At 44.8% G+C, this 14711-nt stretch overlaps 1 long non-coding RNA gene across 1 annotated transcript; it reads right to left on the bottom strand.

The window, feature by feature from the left end:
• Nucleotides 1–8778: 8778 nt before the first annotated feature.
• Nucleotides 8779–12019, bottom strand: LOC143769761 (uncharacterized). The gene is made up of 3 exons (XR_013214474.1): nt 11992–12019; nt 9258–9396; nt 8779–9137 (listed from the first exon to the last, which is right to left on the bottom strand). It is a non-coding gene; the product is annotated as an uncharacterized LOC143769761 (long non-coding RNA).
• Nucleotides 12020–14711: the final 2692 nt, after the last annotated feature.

Below are 14711 nucleotides of genomic sequence, written 5' to 3'. Positions count from 1 at the left end.
CATGGTGGGGTTTCCTACGCCCACAGGTCTGAATGAGTCCATGACAATGGCGATTCAGATTGATCGGCGTTTGCGGGAGCGCAAACCCGTGCACCATTTGGCGGTATCTTCTGAAGGGACGCCAGAGAAAATGCAATGTGACAGAATTCTGTCAAGAAGCGAGTGGCAGAATTATAGGCGCAAAAATGGCTTGTGCTTCTACTGTGGTGATTCCGCGCATGTTATATCAGCATGCTCTAAACGTACTAGGAAGGTTGACAAGTCTGTTTCTATTGGCACTTTACAGTCTAAATTTCTTCTGTCTGTAACTCTGATTTGTTCATTATCAGTTATTACCGTGGATGCCTATGTGGACTCTGGCGCCGCTCTGAGTCTCATGGATTGGTCCTTCGCCAGGCGCTGTGGGTTTGATTTGGAGCCTCTGGAAGTTCCTATACCTCTGAAGGGTATTGATTCTACACCTCTGGCTTGTAATAGACCACAGTTCTGGACGCAAGTGACTATGCGTATGACTCCAGACCATCAGGAGATGATTCGCTTCCTCGTGTTGTATAATTTACATGATGTTTTAGTGCTTGGATTACCATGGTTACAATCTCATAACCCAGTACTGGACTGGAAAACTATGTCTGTGTTAAGCTGGGGATGTCGGGGGGCTCATGGGGACATACCTTTGGTTCCTATCTCGTCATCTATTCCCTCTGAGATTCCGGCATTTTTGTCGGATTTTGGGGATATTTTTGAAGAGCCTAAAATTGGTTCTCTCCCTCCCCACAGAGAGTGTGATTGCGCCATAGATCTGATTCCAGGCAGTAAATTTCCAAAGGGTCGTTTGTTTAACCTATCTGTACCTGAGCATGCTGCCATGCGAGAGTATGTTAAGGAGTCCCTGGAAAAGGGACATATTCATCCTTCTTCATCACCTTTAGGAGCTGGGTTTTTCTTTGTCTCTAAAAAGGATGGCTCGCTGAGGCCTTGTATTGATTATCGACTCCTGAATAAAATTACTGTCAAATATCAGTATCCGTTGCCGCTGCTTACTGATTTGTTTGCTCGCATAAGGGGGGCTAAGTGGTTCTCCAAGATTGATCTCCGTGGGGCGTATAATTTGGTGCGAATTAAGCAAGGGGATGAGTGGAAAACCGCATTTAATACGCCTGAGGGCCACTTTGAGTATTTAGTAATGCCTTTCGGCCTTTCTAATGCGCCTTCAGTTTTTCAGTCCTTTATGCATGATATTTTCCGTGAATATCTGGATAAATTTATGATTGTGTATTTGGACGATATTTTGATTTTTTCTGAGGACTGGGAGTCTCATGTTCAGCAGGTCAGGAGGGTTTTTCAGGTCTTGCGGGAGAATTCTCTGTGTGTAAAGGGTTCTAAGTGTGTTTTTGGGGTTCAAAAGATTTCCTTTTTGGGGTACATTTTTTCCCCTTCTTCTGTTGAGATGGACCCTGTCAAGGTTCGGGCTATTTGTGACTGGACGCAGCCTACTTCTCTAAAGGGTCTTCAGAAGTTCTTGGGCTTTGCTAATTTTTATCGTCGATTTATAACTGGTTTTTCTGGTGTTGCTAAGCCTCTTACGGATTTGACTAAGAAGGGTGCTGATGTTGCCAATTGGTCCTCTGCCGCTGTGGAGGCCTTTCGGGAACTTAAGCGCCGCTTTTCGTCTGCCCCTGTGTTGCGCCAGCCCGATGTCTCTCTCCCCTTTCAGGTTGAGGTCGATGCTTCCGAGATCGGAGCGGGGGCGGTTTTGTCGCAGAAAAGTTCCGATTGCTCAGTGATGAGACCTTGTGCGTTCTTTTCTCGAAAATTTTCTGCCGCCGAAAGAAATTATGATGTCGGTAATCGGGAGCTTTTGGCCATGAAGTGGGCATTTGAGGAGTGGCGTCATTGGCTTGAGGGTGCTAGACATCAGGTGGTGGTTTTGACTGATCACAAGAATCTGATTTATCTTGAGTCTGCCAGGCGCCTGAATCCTAGACAGGCGCGCTAGTCGTTGTTTTTCTCTCGGTTTAATTTTGTGGTCTCATATCTACCAGGTTCTAAGAATGTGAAGGCGGATGCCCTTTCTAGGAGTTTTGAGCCTGATTCCCCTGGTGATTCGGAACCTACAGGTATCCTTAAGGATGGGGTGATATTATCCGCTATTTCCCCAGATCTGCGACGTGCTTTGCAAAGAGTTTCAGGCGGATAGACCTGATCGCTGTCCACCTGGTAGACTGTTTGTTCCTGATGATTGGACCAGTAGAGTCATCTCGGAGGTTCATTCTTCTACGCTGGCGGGTCATCCTGGAATTTTTGGTACCAGGGATTTGGTGGCTAGATCCTTCTGGTGGCCATCTCTGTCTCGAGATGTGCGTGTTTTTGTGCAGTCTTGTGATGTGTGTGCTCGGGCCAAGCCTTGTTGTTCTAGGGCTAGCGGGTTGTTGTTGCCCTTGCCTATTCCGAAGAGGCCTTGGACGCACATCTCGATGGACTTTATTTCTGATCTTCCTGTCTCTCAGAGGATGTCTGTTATCTGGGTGGTGTGTGACCGTTTTTCTAAGATGGTTCATTTGGTGCCATTGCCGAAGTTGCCTTCCTCGTCTGAGTTGGTTCCTTTGTTTTTTCAAAATGTGGTTCGCTTGCATGGTATTCCTGAAAGTATCGTTTCTGATAGGGGTACCCAGTTCGTTTCTAGATTTTGGCGGGCATTCTGTGCCAGGTTGGGCATTGATTTGTCTTTTTCGTCTGCCTTCCATCCTCAGACTAATGGCCAGACGGAGCGAACTAATCAAACTTTGGAGACGTATTTGAGGTGTTTTGTGTCTGTGGATCAGGACGATTGGGTTGCCTTTTTGCTGTTGGCGGAGTTTGCTCTTAATAATCGGGCTAGTTCTGCCACTTTGGTTTCCCCTTTCTTTTGCAATTCGGGGTTTCATCCCCGTTTTTCTTCTGGTCAGGTGGAGTCTTCGGATTGTCCTGGAGTAGATGCTGTGGTGGATCGGTTGTATCGGATTTGGGAACAAGTGGTGGACAATTTGAATTTGTCCCAGGAGAGGACTCAGCGGTTTGCTAACCGCCAGCGTCGGGTTGGTCCTCGCCTTCGTGTTGGGGACTTGGTGTGGTTGTCTTCCCGTTTTGTCCCAATGAGGGTTTCTTCTCCTAAATTTAAGCCTCGGTTCATCGGTCCCTATAGGATTTTGGAGATTATTAACCCTGTTTCCTTTCGTTTGGACCTTCCGGCATCTTTCGCTATCCATAATGTGTTCCATCGGTCGTTGTTGCGGAGATACGAGGTGCCGGTGGTTCCTTCTGCTGAGCCTCCTGCTCCTGTGCTGGTTGAGGGTGAATTGGAGTATGTTATAGAGAAGATCTTGGACTCCCGTATTTCCAGGCGGAGACTCCAGTATCTGATTAAATGGAAGGGCTATGGTCAGGAAGATAATTCTTGGGTAACTGCCTCTGATGTTCATGCCTCGGATTTGGTTCGTGCCTTTCATAGGGCTCATCCAGGTCGCCCTGGCGGTTCATGTGAGGGTTCGGTGCCCCCTCCTTAAGGGGGGGGTACTGTTGTGATCCGCTTTTTGGGCTCCCCTGGTGGTGGCTGGTGGTACTGGAGACTTGTGTGTGCTTTTCTGCCTCAGCTCACCTGCTTCCATCAGTTTTGGGAGTTCCCTATTTAGCCTTGCTCTCCAGTCACTTCCTTGCCGGTCATCATTGTATCCTGAGTCATTCAGTTGCATGTTCCTGCTACTAGTCTGCTGATCAGCTAAGTGGACTCTTGTCCTTTTGTTTTGTATTTTTTTGTCCAGTTTACAGTTTTGTCATTTCCTGTTACTGGAAGCTCTTGTGGACTGAAATTGCCACTCCTGTGTGATGAGTTGACACAGGAGTCTTAAAGTAATTTCAGGATGGGTTTTTGAAAGGGTTTTTCAGCTGACCGTGAAGTCCTCTTTTGTATCCTTCCTCTATCTAGTAAGTGGACCTCGCTTTGCTAAATCTACCTTCATACTGTGTATGTCTTTTCCTCTGAACTCACCGTTAATATATGTGGGGGCTACTATCATCTTTGGGGAATTTCACTAGAGGTAAGCCAGGTCTGTTCCTTCCTCTTCCAGGCGTAGTTAGTTCTCCGGCTGGCGCATGGCATCTAGGCAGCCGTAGGAATGCTTCCTGGCTACTGTTAGTTGTGTGGTAGATTTAGGTCACGGTCAGCTTGAGTTTCCATCACCCGAGAGCTAGTCTGTTATTTTTGTGTTTCTGATGTTCCCATGCCATTGGGGAATCATGACACATGGCCTTTAAATAGTCGTGCTGGACTTTCGCCGATTATAGCTTGTGCTTTTTGCCTGGTGATTCCGGTCTGGAGTGGTGGTCTTGTTGTAGGAATATCGTATCTGGTGGTGTATAATCCTTTGTCATACTCCTCCTTCCTATTTGTATTTGTTTTGCCCTGTGCACATTATAGTGTATTCCTGTGTGTCTGCGGCGTGGCGCGTTTTTCAGTTTTCCCTGTCTGTGCTTTCTGTGGGGATTGGTGTGTGGTCTCTTCACTGGGTGGCGGGTGGTGGTTTCAGCTTAGGGCTGAAACAGGAGTCAGGGTCAGGCCTGGTGGCCCAGACATGCACTCCTTTAGTGTAACTTCTGGGAAAGGGACAGACAGGGTTTCCCTAGCCTGAGGGATATCACAGGGGCCCGGGTAACCAACCTTAGTCTACCCAGTTCCCCCGTGACAGTTTCCTCCGTGTACTCTAGTTTCTTCCCACACTCCAAAGACATACTGATAGGGAAATTAGATTGTGAGCCTCACTGGGGACAGTGATGATAATGTATGTAAAGCACTGCAGAATAAGATAGCACTATACAAGCAAAGCATGATAAATAAATAATAAGTACAGTACTTAACAGGAGTTGTCCCAAAATTATAAAGTTTTCACCCAGAGTATCAATGTAATAGGTAATAACGTGCTTATTGCTGGGCTGGTCCATTGTGACCGTCATGATCCTGGGAATACGATTCTGAAGAGCTTATTTAAATAAAAGGGAAATTGTCAGGTCCCCCATGCCCCCGGAACCACCAGGAGTTGTCTGCATAAATAAATACACTGCTTAACATTCCCTGTGTTACATTACATACATATAGAGGAAGATGGAGGTATCACTCATACACTGTTGATAGCGAAATCTCAATGAAATTTAAACACATTTTAACAGGTATAAAAGTCAACGCATTTCAAGGTCTCACAGAACTTCTTCATCAGGACAAAACCTGGTGGGCGTGATAACATAATTTACGAGTGTCTGTGTCATCGCCAGCACTATACTTACCTTGTGCATGCACGCGGCTTCTTTCCCTCACTGCGTTCATCCTCTGAAGTCAGGTGTACACGTGCCAGATTCAGAGATGCACACTGCGCATGATCAGAAGTTTTCTGCACTTTTTCTAAAGATGTTTATGTATGTAAAGTAATAAAGGGACTGTTGGCAGTGTATTTACATATGCAGACACAGCTCTTGGTTGTTCTTGGGGCACAGGGGACCTGACAGGTTCTCTCTAAGCTTTGGCTGGGTGTGCACACCACCACTCCATTCATTGTTTATGGGACAGCCGAAGCTATCTAAGCCTTGTACTCATCTATCTCCAGCAGTCTCGAAGTCAATGAATGGATTTGGGGCACTTTAGGGCTTTATTTTCGGGACTGGTAAAACCCCATAATCTATCAAATTGTCACCTAACCTGTGAAATTGAATGTTTATAATCAAGGATGGAGTGAGCAAAAATCTTAAACATTTGAAATAAGACAGAACTGGGCACTTTGTTGGATGGACCTCTTCTAATCTTTGCTTGTGGACCTTCTTTATATATGTCGTTTCACAGCCAACTACTCACTTTGGCAGGTAGACTGGAGAACAAACAAGTAAAGTACACAAGACTATATTCTTGAGGAAAAAAGGCAATACAATATTCGCTTTATAGTGTGCTAAGGTTCTTGGTGCTGTGCTTTAAATATTAAAGGACATAGCACAACCATTGCTTCTTAAATGAGGCAGATCGGATGAAGTGGAGGGCCGCATGACAATGTTTGAAGATGGAAGAACGGAGGGGCAAGATCAGTCAAGTTATCCATGGAAAGTTAGACAGAGTGGTAGAGAGGCAGTAGTATGAAGTAGAGACGAGTTAAGGTAAGGAAAAAGTGAGAAGTGGAGAAAATTTTAGGTGTAGATTAGTCCACTTTGTAAGACCTCTATATTTATATTTTTCTAATGTATAATATTAGGTAAAGTCGCCAAACATTCTTTTAATGTCAAAACATTCTATGAATAAAATGTGGATGTACCTTTTTAATGTAAAAAAAATGCATTTAAAGAGAACCTGACATAAGATTACTGCTGCCCTAACTAAGGGCAGCATGAACAAGACTCTGGCTGAGATATTGCAGTTTTGCTCTGCAATTGCATTGTGTCATTGTAAAGGTATTGTAAGTTTTGCTTTGAAATGCTGTGGCATTTGAGAGAAACCATGCTTTGAAAAGCAAGTCAGGAAAATGCATCTTGGATGACTAGTCCAAGAAGATACAGAAAAGATAAATATCTTTGTTAGCCCCCTCTCCCATAATGATAGCTCTTCTTCACGTCACTTGTCTTATCGATTGCATTATCTTTCTGCTGTGTTGTGGATAAATATGTGATTCTTCGGAATTTCTATTAGTCTATGCCTGATGAAGAGACGTGAGTAGTCTCGAAATCTTGCAATTTGCTACCATCTTCTCAGTTATCCATGAGGACTCTCGATTGTAAATATTAGTACAAGAAGCTGATCTCCGGTGATTTCTCCTTATTTCACTCCCTTCAAAGACAGCTCTATACTTATGTGTGTATAGGGAGAGACCTGGCAGCCTGGCGAGGAGGGTGGGGAGAAACATCAAGGGTCATGCCTCTCGGACTATGAAGAAGAGGATAAAGTAGGAAAATGTCACAATCATCTCGAGATGGAGGGGTGAACTGAACACTTGAAAATTTACTTCTTTATACTTAATAACACAACAAAACTTTTTTTTTCAATGCAATTCAAGAATTTATTTAAAGCTGTGATATTCATTAAAAGTGATTTTAACCACACATGTATAATATTTTTGATCAATAATTAAGAATAGCAGAAATTAAAATCAGCAAGCGTGGTATGTACAGTGGGGCAAAAAAGTATTTAGTCAGTCAGCAATAGTGCAAGTTCCACCACTTAAAAAGATGAGAGGCGTCTGTAATTTACATCATAGGTAGACCTCAACTATGGGAGACAAACTGAGAAAAAAAAATCCAGAAAATCACATTGTCTGTTTTTTTATCATTTTATTTGCATATTATGGTGGAAAATAAGTATTTGGTCAGAAACAAACAATCAAGATTTCTGGCTCTCACAGACCTGTAACTTCTTCTTTAAGAGTCTCCTCTTTCCTCCACTCATTACCTGTAGTAATGGCACCTGTTTAAACTTGTTATCAGTATAAAAAGACACCTGTGCACACCCTCAAACAGTCTGACTCCAAACTCCACTATGGTGAAGACCAAAGAGCTGTCAAAGGACGCCAGAAACAAAATTGTAGCCCTGCACCAGGCTGGGAAGACTGAATCTGCAATAGCCAACCAGCTTGGAGTGAAGAAATCAACAGTGGGAGCAATAATTAGAAAATGGAAGACATTCAAGACCACTGATAATCTCCCTCGATCTGGGGCTCCACGCAAAATCCCACCCCGTGGGGTCAGAATGATCACAAGAACGGTGAGCAAAAATCCCAGAACCACGCGGGGGGACCTAGTGAATGAACTGCAGAGAGCTGGGACCAATGTAACAAGGCCTACCATAACTAACACACTACGCCACCATGGACTCAGATCCTGCAGTGCCAGACGTGTCCCACTGCTTAAGCCAGTACATGTCCGGGCCCGTCTGAAGTTTGCTAGAGAGCATTTGGATGATCCAGAGGAGTTTTGGGAGAATGTCCTATGGTCTGATGAAACCAAACTGGAACTGTTTGGTAGAAACACAACTTGTCGTGTTTGGAGGGAAAAGAATACTGAGTTGAATCCATCAAACACCATACCTACTGTAAAGCATGGTGGTGGAAACATCATGCTTTGGGGCTGTTTCTCTGCAAAGGGGCCAGGACGACTGATCCGGGTACATGAAAGAATGAATGGGGCCATGTATCGTGAGATTTTGAGTGCAAACCTCCTTCCATCAGCAAGGGCATTGAAGATGAAACGTGGCTGGGTCTTTCAGCATGACAATGATCCAAAGCACACCGCCAGGGCAACGAAGGAGTGGCTTCGTAAGAAGAATTTCAAGGTCCTGGAGTGGCCTAGCCAGTCTCCAGATCTCAACTCTATAGAAAACCTTTGGAGGGAGTTGAAAGTCCGTGTTGCCAAGCGAAAAGCTAAAAACATCACTGCTCTAGAGGAGATCTGCATGGAGGAATGGGCCAACATACCAACAACAGTGTGTGGCAACCTTGTGAAGACTTACAGAAAACGTTTGACCTTTGTCATTGCCAACAAAGGATATATTACAAAGTATTGAGATGAAATTTTGTTTCTGACCAAATACTTATTTTCCACCATAATATGCAAATAAAATGTTAAAAAAACAGACAATGTGATTTTCTGGATTTTTTTTTCTCAGTTTGTCTCCCATAGTTGAGGTCTACCTATGATGTAAATTACAGACGCCTCTCATCTTTTTAAGTGGTGGAACTTGCACTATTGCTGACTGACTAAATACTTTTTTGCCCCACTGTATATAACTTCTAGTGCCCAGGGCTGACCCGGTGAGAATTATAGTTAGGTCCACTGGTCCTGGATTTATTATACCTACATATGTAGTAAAACTTGATTTTGCAAGTTATGATTACTGAGTACTACATATTGCTCTGGTTACATTTACACAAGTTTATTAGAATACTCTTTGGTAATAATGAGCTTCAAAGCTATAAAAATTGTTGGGGTTCTCATTATAATACTGTATAGTCAGTATATTGGATGTACTGGTGAATGTTTTATCCGTGTTCTTGCAGATCCTTCCAAGAATCTTTGCATCCCATGGAAATCCATCATATATTGTTACAGCATTAGGACCACATGTTGGAGGAGCGCCCATCCTATTGAAATATAATCTGGAAACCTTAATGTCCCAAATATTCAAATATTACAGATTGCGCTTTTTATAATTACAAATGTCAGCGGTTACACAGCTTGTATTAGAAATAAACAGAACTTACCATAAATAATTGAACCGAAGTTCCACAAAACTGTATGCAGTTCCTCTAATGGTCCATGTACACCAGGTATTAGGATGGGGATAAAACTCTTTATATATTTGGCCAGAACTATCTGTAAGAACAGCACCACAGGTCTCTCCTAGAATGACAATACATGTTAGTAGTCATATAAGTACAATATCTATGTCAGCAAACTTTCTACTACATCTGGAATACAATATATGGACGTATATTAGGCTTATAGTAATGTAAAAGAAGTGTAGTGTTCCACCATTACAGAAGATCGACTCTCCACTCTACTCTTAAGATCGCATCTCACCATATGTACACTTGACCCGATCCCATCCCACTTCATCCCAAACCTCGCCACAGTCTTCATCCCAACCCTAACCCATCTCTTCAACCTATCACTAACAACTGGTGTTTTCCCCTCAAGCTTTAAACATGCCTCAATCACACCTGTGCTCAAAAAGCCCTCTCTTGACCCATCCTCTGTATCTAGCTATCGCCCTATAACACTTCTCCCCTATGTCTCAAAACTACTGGAACAACACGTCCATCTTGAACTGTCCTCCCATCTCTCTTCCTGCTCCCTCTTCGACCGCTTACAATCTGGCTTCCGGTCACACCACTCCACTGAAACTGCCCTAACTAAGGTCACCAATGACTTATTATCTGCCAAGAGCGAGCGACAATACTTTGTCCTCCTCCTCCTGGACCTGTCCTCTGCCTTTGTCACAGTGGACCATTCTCTATTACTACAGACCCTCTCATCCCTTGGCATCACAGACTTGGCCCTATCCTGGTTCTCGTCATACCTAACAGACCGAACATTCAGCATTCCCCCACTCACACACCACCTCCTCACGTTGCCCCCTATCTGTCGGAGTCCCGCAAGGTTCAGATCAAGGGCCCCTGCTTTTCTCCATTTACACCTTTGGCCTGGGACAGCTCATAGAATCTGACGGTTTTCAGTATCATCTCTATGCTGATGACACACAGATCCACAACTCTGGACCAGATATCACCACCCTGCTAACCAGAATCCCTCAATGTCTGTCCGCTATTTCATCCTTCTTCTCGGCTTAACATGAACAAAACAGAATTCATTGTTTTTCCCCCATCTCACGTGATCCCCCCAACAAACCTATCCATTACAGTAAACAGCTGCCCACTCTCCCCAGTCCCACAAGCTCGCTGCCTCGGGGTAATCCTTGACACTGGTCTCTCCTTCAAACCGCATATCCAAGCCCTTTCCACTTCCTGCCGCCTTCAACTCAAAAATATTTCATGGATCCGTACATTCCTAAACCAAGAATCTGCAAAAACCCTAGTCCATGCCCTCATCATCTCCTGCCTCGACTACTGTAACCTCCTGATCTGTGGCCTCCCCTCTAACACTCTCACACCCCTCCAATCTATTCTAAACTCTGCTACCAGACTAATCCACCTGTCCCCACGCTATTCCCCGGCCTCTCCCCTCTGTCAATCCCTTCACTGGCTCCCCATTACCCAGAGACTCCAGTACAAAACCCTAACCATGACATACAAAGCCATCCAAAACCTGTCTTCTCCATACATCTATGACCTTGTCTCCCGGTACTTTCCTGCACGCAACCTCCGATCCTCACAAGATCTTCTTCTCTACTCCCCTCTTATCTCCTCTTCCCACAATTGCATACAAGATTTCTCTCGCGCATCACCCCTACTCTGGAACCCTCTACCACAACACATCAGACTCTCGCCTACCATCGAAACCTTCAAAAAGAACCTGAAGACCCACCTCTTCTGACAGGCCTACAGCCTGCAGTAACCACCGATCGACCAAACCGCTGCACGACCAGCTCTACCCTCGCCTACTGTATCCTCACCCATCCCTTGTAGATTGTGAGCCCTCGCGGGCAGGGTCCTCATTCCTCCTGTACCAGTTGTGACCTGTATTGTTTAAGCTTATTGTACTTGTTTTTATTATGTATACCCCTCCTCACATGTAAAGTGCCATGGAATAAATGGCGCTATAATAATAAATAATAATAATAATAATACAAAATTCCAATACTAATGAGACACTCTACCTCATGGTAAATGCACAATGCATAGTTAAAATACATGCTGCCCCACTTTATATTATTTTTAGTCCTGTTCCTCTGATTTACAGTCCTTTCTTCATGTATCTAAAATGGCTTTCAGCATTCTCTTTACATTGTGTTTTTTGGAAGTTTGAGACAAGGTCCCTGCTCTGGGCTGATGCATCTAAGAGCGAGGGAGAAAGGTGGTCTCAAACTGCCAAAGAAAAGTGTGCCAAGTCTAGCTTGGGATACCTCCATTTTTAGATGGACTAACCCAAAGCAGGAGGAATGTCTCAGATGTCCAATATGCAAATAGTCTTTTCAGAGAAGAAGAGGATTTGAGCTCTAGCTCCTCCTATTGGAAGTAGCAATCCTAAAAGTCAATATTGACCCTTTAGCAGGCCTTGCCACATGACTTAAGATAAGAAGCCAAACTAGAAACTCCATTTTCAGACACATTTTAGGGTGTTTGCCCTGAATCAGCTTACCATCCAATGAATATTGTTAATACAAACTAAAAAAAAACTATGATGCAAATGCATTTTCTTCACAAAGTATGGAAAAATTCTTTTAGCTAGCTGATGAAAAGTTAACAGCTCTCACTTTTACGTATTGCTTTGTGTTTTTAACTAATTATTTAAAATAATGTACAGAGGTATAATTACCTGAATTTGAGGGTGAAGTGGCTGTAAAATAAAAATTAAAACATTTCAATGAAAATATTTTCTTCCCCAAAAGGAACTTTACTTTAGCATTGCATGCACCATATCTAAATAGCCACATATCCACATTAAATTAATAAATGATGTTATTAAATTGGTAATCTAAGAAGATAAACTTTTTTTGTATTACATTCTATCTAATACTATGAAGGCTGAATAAGGCTCTCTTCCTTATATTACATGTAAATTCATGTGATTTTACTACTTCAAACAGTGCCCTCACATAATAGCAGTGGTGCTGCTCCCAAGAGCTTATCCTCTCTTCTGGGGTAACATGTCAGAGATCATGGGATGTGGCTAAGGTTCTCCTGCTCAGAAACAAGCCTCCTCACCAGTAGTGTAGCTGCCGGGGGGGGGGGGGGGGGCAGAGGGGGCGGTCGCCCTGGGCATCACCCTGATAGTTACATTCTGCGGCAGAGCAGGGAGATTCGATCTCCTTGCTCTGCTGCCCGGCCGCTATGGGGCCCCTGAGCAGGCGGGGGGACCTGGTGCTAGCAGTGGGCCCCCCGTCATCGCAAGGTCAGCTGACCACATTGATGGGAGAAGGAGCACAACGTTCCTTCTCCCATCATCCCCCTGTCAGCATCTGACGTCACCGACGCCGACACTGACAGTGGGTGCGATGACATCACTACCTGGTGCCCGCTGTCAGGAGATGAGCAGAGCCTCAGGAACCAGGAAGTAGAGAGGTGAGTATTTATTTTTTTATGGGGGCTGACTTATACTACTGGGTCTGCCTGTGGGGGTACTGCCTTATACTACAGGGTCTGCCTATGGCAGTGGTGCCTTATACTACAGGATCTGCCTATAGGGGTGCTGCCTTATACTACAGGGTCTGCCTATGGGGGTGCTGCCTTATACTACAGGGTCTGCCTATGGGGGTGCTGCCTTATACTACAGGGTCTGCCTATGGGGGTGCTGCCTTATACTACAGGGTCTGCCTATGGGGGTGCTGCCTTATACTACAGGGTCTGCCTATGGGGATGCTGCCTTATACTACAGGATCTGCCTATAGGGGTGCTGCCTTATACTACAGGGTCTGCCTATGGGGTGCTGCCTTATACTACAGGGTCTGCTTATGGGGTGCTGCCTTATACTACAGGGTCTGACTATGGGGTGCTGCCTTATACTACAGGGTCTCCCTATGGGGATTCTGTCTTATACTACAGGGCCTGCCTATGGGGATGCTGCCTTATACTACAGGGTCTGCCTATGGGGTGCTGCCTTATGCTACAGGGTCTGCCTATGGGGTGCTGCCTTATACTACAGGGTCTGCCTATAGAGGTGCTGCCTTAGACTACAAGGTCTGCCTATAGGGGTGCTGCCTTATACTACAGGGTCTACCTATGGGGTTCTGTCTCATACTACAGAGTCCGCCTATGGTGTGCTGCCTTACACTACAGGGTCTGCCTATGGGGGCTGCCTTATACTACAGGGTCTGCCTACAGGGGTGCTGCCTTATACTACAGGGTCTTCCTTTGGGGATGCTGTCTTATACTACAGACTCTGCCCATGGGGGTGCTGGCATATACTGCAGGGTCTGCTAATGGGGGTGCTGGCTTAAACTACAGGGTCTGCCTATGGGAGTGCTCCCTTATACTACAGAGTCTGCCAATGGGGGTGCTGCCTTTTACTACAGGGTCTACCAATGAGGTGCTGCCTTATACTAGAGGGTCTGCCTATGGGGTGCTACCTTATACTACAGGGTCTGCCTATGGCGATGCTGTCTTATACTACAGAGTCTGCCTATGGGGGTGCTGGCATATACTACAGGGTCTGCTAATGGGGTTGCTGCCGTTTACTACAGGGTCTGCCAATGAGGTGCTGCCTTATACTACAGGGTCTGCCTATGGGCTGCTACCTTATACTAGAGTCTGCCTATGGGTGCTGCCTTGTGCTATGAAGTCTGCCTCTGGGTGTTGCCTTGTGCTATAGAGTCTGCCTATGAGGGTACATTTTTCAATATAGAGTAGGTCTATGGGGAGTGCATTATGCTACATTTAGGACTATCTGGTGCATTATACTATATGGAGGCTATCTAGGGGGCATCATGCAGTGTGGAGATTACAGTGAGGGGGCCATCATACAGTATGGGGATTACAGTGAAGGGGCCATGATACAGTGTTAGCTATCAAACAGTTTGGAGGCTACTAAGGGGTCAGTGTACTGTGTGGATGGTACTACACAGTGAGGGGACATTATACTGTGTATAAGAGAGCATCATACTGTGTATAGGGTAGCTGTACAGGGGGAAGACTCGGGACATTATTAAATGTAAAGTGGGCACTTATGTTATAGGGGAACTCAGGTTACTGTGACTATCAAAGAGGCATATCAGGCATTATTACTTTCTAGGGGCAAAATATGGGCATTGTTTTCTAGGGCACTTGCACCTGGCATTACTATATTATAGAGGGGTGCTTAAGAATTTAGAAGGCACAGAGAACCACACAACAGGTGCAGTAATAGGGACACATACAGCAGCAGTGGCTCAGTATTAGGGTATCAGCAGGATGAGGATTTTGTGCAGGTTGGAAATAGATGGTGATGGGGCTGGAATATGAGTGAAATGTGTCTTTGTTGTATTCTCTGCAGCTGAGTCGTGTCTGGAAGAAGTTGTCATGTCGGTCTGGGCCATATGGAAAAGATGGGAAAAATTAACA

This window comes from Ranitomeya variabilis, chromosome 4, assembly GCF_051348905.1.
Source record: "Ranitomeya variabilis isolate aRanVar5 chromosome 4, aRanVar5.hap1, whole genome shotgun sequence".
NCBI classification, from domain to species: Eukaryota; Metazoa; Chordata; class Amphibia; order Anura; family Dendrobatidae; genus Ranitomeya; species Ranitomeya variabilis.
Note: the sequence above shows the minus strand (reverse complement) of the source record. Positions and strands in the feature narration are given on the sequence as shown.